This window comes from Nicotiana tomentosiformis, chromosome 5 (assembly GCF_000390325.3).
Source record: "Nicotiana tomentosiformis chromosome 5, ASM39032v3, whole genome shotgun sequence".
In the NCBI taxonomy this organism is placed as follows: domain Eukaryota; kingdom Viridiplantae; phylum Streptophyta; class Magnoliopsida; order Solanales; family Solanaceae; genus Nicotiana; species Nicotiana tomentosiformis.
In genome coordinates this window covers 106,274,417-106,278,576 of record NC_090816.1, presented here as the reverse complement: position 1 = coordinate 106,278,576, position 4,160 = coordinate 106,274,417, and the positions used below count along the sequence as shown (strand labels likewise).

Genomic DNA, 4,160 nt, shown 5'->3' with positions numbered 1-4,160 from the left:
ATTGCTGTGATTTTGGTTCAAAACTGCGATATACTTAAAAAAATAAAAAAATGGTTTCAGTGATTGTTTGTTACGAACTCTAGATTTGCAATGCAGGATAAGTGGGGATTTTGACTACTTACTTGTGCCTTTTGACTTTCGTTTTAGTTCAAAAATGCTTAAAGGTATTCCCAAAAATTGATGAAATATGCTTACTTGCAAGAGTATTGAAAAATGAGCCAAAATGATGAAATTCAACTCAAGAAGGAGTGATTTTGAATAAGGACAAAAATCAAGCAAAAGGGGCTAAAGTGCGGACCGCAGAATTCTATCTGCGGCCACAGAACAAGAAAAACATTTGACAATGCTGCAATACAAAGTGCGGACCGCACAATAATTGTGCGGCCGCAGAAGTCAAGGTTCATGGAGTTGGGAATTCAAGACAATCAAGATCCGCGAATCGCACTATAATTGTGCGGCTGCAGAAATCAAATGTGCGACCGCACCCAGAATTGTGTGGTCCGCAGAACTCAAGATGTGCGGCCGCACCCAGAATTGTGCGGTCCGCAATCTCAAGAAGTGTGGCCGCAGTTCAAAATTGTGCGGACGCAGAAACCACTCATGTCAAGAGCTGCAGCAAAGTGTGGACCGCACACAGAATTGTGCGGTCGCAGAACCTCTTAAATGGCAATTTTGTCAGAAAATTTCAGCTTTGTATAAATAGACTACTTTCACGAAATTAGGTCAAGTTTTGAATATCTGAAAGTTGATAGCCGTTTTTCTTTACTGTTTTAGGAAACTTTATCATAGCTTGTTAATTTTACATTGGATTTTCATCTATTTATCATTAAATATGAGTTTAATCATCTTTTCTTCTTTATTTTCTTCATCACCCACTATGAGTAGCTAAATTTCTAGCTAGGGTTGTGACCCAACCCTAGTGTGGGTACCTAATGGGTGTTTGATTTAGGGATTGTTTATGGTTGGGTGTATAATATTTAGCCTAGTTCTTGCTATAATTGTAGAATTAATGATTGCAAATATTGATTCAAGCCTATTCGACTTAATCTCTACTTGAAAAAGAGAGACTTAGTTTAGGAAAACTTGGCTAACAAGAAATTGGGATGAACTCAATAAATTGATAGTCCCAATTAAAGGGTTGAATCTAGAGATAGTAAAACCCGACTTGAGCATCTATCAATTATTTTGTGCATTACCCATTTGGACTTGAGAAAGCCAAATTCGGCAAAACCACTCTATTACCGAGAGGTATTGAGTGGGTGACTGTGTTGATTGCTATAATACACCCCGACCAACAAAACCTGCTCTAAAGCCCACAACCCGTTAGGCAAACACCTAGGTCGAAGTCACAGTTCTAGATCTTTTACATATTTGAAAAACAATACCAAAAATATTATTCTCTAGCTTTACATTTGCAAACCGTATCTTAATTTAGAAGTAGAATCAAAATACAGTTTGTGGAAGTGCATCTTAGACACTTTACGTGCTTAATCCGAATATATACATAATCCCATCTACGCTCCCTGTGGATTCGATCTCGACTCCTAGTTAGGTATTATTATTGCAATCGACTGCTTCACAACCACCCCGATCTCAAGTGTGATTTGGGCGAGATTAAATTTTGGCGCCGTTGCCGGGGATCGAACCCGGGTCACCCACGTAACAGGCGGGAATACTTACCACTATACTACAACGACTTTACTATTTAAGGAAACTTTATCATAGCTTGTCAATTTTACATTGGAGTTTCATCTATTTATCATTAAATATGAGTTTAATCATCTTTTCTTCTTTATTTTCTTCATCACCTACTATGAGTAGCTAAATTTCTAGCTAGGGTTGTGAACCAACCCTAGTGTGGGTACCTAATGGATGTTTGATTTAGGGATTGCTTATGGTTGAGTGTGTAATATTTATTCTAGTTCTTTCTATAATTGTAGAATTAATGGTTGCAAATACTGATTCAAGCCTATTTGACTTAGTCTCTACTTGAGAAAGAGAGACTTAGTCTAGAAAAACTTGGCTAACAAGAAATTGGGATGAACTCAAGAAATTAATAGTCCCAATTAAAGGGTTGAATCTAGAGATAGTAAAACCCGACTTGAGCATCTATCAACTGCTTTGTGCATTACTCATTTGGACTTGAGAAAGACAAATTGGGCAAAACCACTCTATTACCGAGAGGTATTGAGTGGGTAACTGTGTTGATTGCTATAATATACCCCGACCAATAAAACCTGCTCTAAAGCCCACAACCCGTTAGGCAAACACCTAGGTCGAAGTCACAGCTCTAGATCTTTTACATACTTGAAAAACAACACAAAAAATATTATTCTCTAGCTTTACATTTGCAAACCGTAGCATAATTTAGAAGTAGAATCAAAACACAGTTTGTGGAAGTGCATCTTAAACACTTTACGTGCCATGTGGATTCAATCCCGACTCCTAGTTGGGTATTATTATTCCAATCGACCACTTCACAACCCCAAATTGAGGTGTGATTTGGGCGAGATCAATGTTTGGCGCCATTGCCGGGGAGCATAAAAACGTATTTAGCTATATACTTGGTTTTGTGTGTGATTTGTCTTCCTTTCCTTCCGTGTTACTAATCCTTTTGGTGAAACAATTGTAGGTACAAAAAATGGCTCTCAACAACAATGATCCTCTCGGAAACTTTCCATTAAGGGAGGATGTGGATGATGACCAAGTTGACGAGGTTCTCTTGAACCTCAAGCAAATAGACGAGGTCGACCGCCTCATGACAATGTTCTCGTCCCTCCCCCTACCTCCACCAAGAGCGTCTCCACACCGAGTGCTACCGAATGAAGGGTATGCAAGTGCCATAGTCCTGCCTCGCATTAGGGCGGGCAACTTTCAAATCACAAACGTTATGCTCACATTGCTAGAGCAACGAGAATTCTTCACCGGGGCTCCGAATCAAAATGTGTACAAACACTTGAAAGGATTTGTGGACACTTGCTGGGGGAGTAAACATACAAACTTCTCCGATGATGCTTTAAAGTTGAGGCTATTTCCTTTTTCACTACGGGAGAAAGCCTTGGATTGGTTAGAAAGGTTGCCAAACAATTCCATCCATACATGGGATGAATTGGCGGAGAAATTCATTGCCAAGTTCTTTTCTCTCGGGCATATGGCTACTCTTAGAGACGAGATTCTAGAATTCAAGCAAGAATCCAATGAGCCTTTGCACGAGATATGGGAGACGTACTGTACTATGGTGAAAGAGTGCCCGAACAATGACATGACTGAGGCTACGATTCAACAAACTTTCTATAGGGGGATCAATACTACCAATCAATGCGTGGTCAACCAACTTGCCGATGGAAAATTTATGACAAAACCATATGCCGAAGCTTGTGAGATCTTAGATGAAATGGCGAATACTTCATCAGCATAGCAAAGTAGAGCAAATGTTTCTCAAGGTGATCCAAATGTGATTCACCTACATAAAAAATTGCAATATCATGGGCAAGCAATTGCCGAGTTGACTACTACAATGGATCAATTAGCCAAAGCTCAACTTCAACAAGTTCAAGGTCCTAAACAAGTAAATGCAATTGAGGGTGTCAATATGATGGTAAACAAGAGAAGGCAAAACGGTTAACAAGTACAAAACCGTGCGGAAAAATATGTGCAAGAAGATTGTGGGTTTGACCAAGATGAATCAAACAATAAACAAGATGAGGGAGTGCAATATGTGAACAACTTTCAAGGGCAAAGAAACAACTCTCAAGGCCCGAATCAACAATAATGGCAATCTCAAGGTAATCAAGGGAATTGAAACAATCAAAACAACCAAGGTAATTGGAATGGTCAAAACAATCAAGGGAATTGGAGCAATCAAAACAACCAAAGTAATTGGGGTAGCAATAGTCAAGGATATTGGGGAGGCAACAACCAAGGGGGATGGAACAATAATCAAAGGAATCGGGGGTCGGGTGTTTAAAGGCCCCCGATGTATCAACAACCAAGCAACCCACCTCCTTATCCTTCTCATGGTCCTAGCTCTACCAACAATGAGATGGGGAGAATTGAGAACATGTTTAAACAAATGATGGAGAAGATGCCGACTCCGATGCTCAACTAGCCTCTCACAACACTTCAATTCACAATTTGAAAGTTCAATTGGGGCAAATCTC

General features: G+C 39.6%; 1 non-coding gene across 1 annotated transcript; it reads right to left on the bottom strand.

Annotated features, from left to right (window-relative positions):
- Positions 1-1,625: 1,625 nt before the first annotated feature.
- On the bottom strand, positions 1,626-1,697 carry TRNAN-GUU (transfer RNA asparagine (anticodon GUU)). The gene has a single exon. It is a non-coding gene; the product is annotated as a tRNA-Asn (tRNA).
- Positions 1,698-4,160: the final 2,463 nt, after the last annotated feature.